Source organism: Penaeus monodon, chromosome 27 (assembly GCF_015228065.2).
Source record: "Penaeus monodon isolate SGIC_2016 chromosome 27, NSTDA_Pmon_1, whole genome shotgun sequence".
Lineage (NCBI taxonomy): Eukaryota > Metazoa > Arthropoda > Malacostraca > Decapoda > Penaeidae > Penaeus > Penaeus monodon.
The window spans coordinates 17,718,713-17,719,148 of record NC_051412.1 but is presented as its reverse complement, the minus strand read 5'-3'; positions in this window follow the sequence as shown (position 1 = coordinate 17,719,148).

Here is a 436-nt window from a genome sequence, read left to right as displayed (position 1 = left end):
GATGCTTTAGCAAGGGGCTTTATAACCTAACTGATGTTGCAGTATCGATCTTCGTTTAACAATTTTCCAGAATAACAGACTTTTCATAATAAAGTGTATCTATCGACACTGTTTCCCACAATTTTTCCATTCCTAGCGCGGTGTTTCCGAAAGAATACCGCCAATTTTCCTTCCGAAATTACACGCGATCGCTTAAAGGTACACATTACCTAAACAACGAACACCATTACGTCAATGGCGGGAGAATCTCATACGTCAGGAGGTTTAAACACAAATTCTCTTCGAATAAATCTTTAATTCGATATTCCGTTTTCTTATCGTCCTTTTAGAGGGGGAACTGGGGTAACCTGTGAGACAAATGCATAACCAACGGCCATTTCAAGGGACTCAGAAGTAATAACCGAAAATCACTGTTTTAATGGTTATTCGATTATTG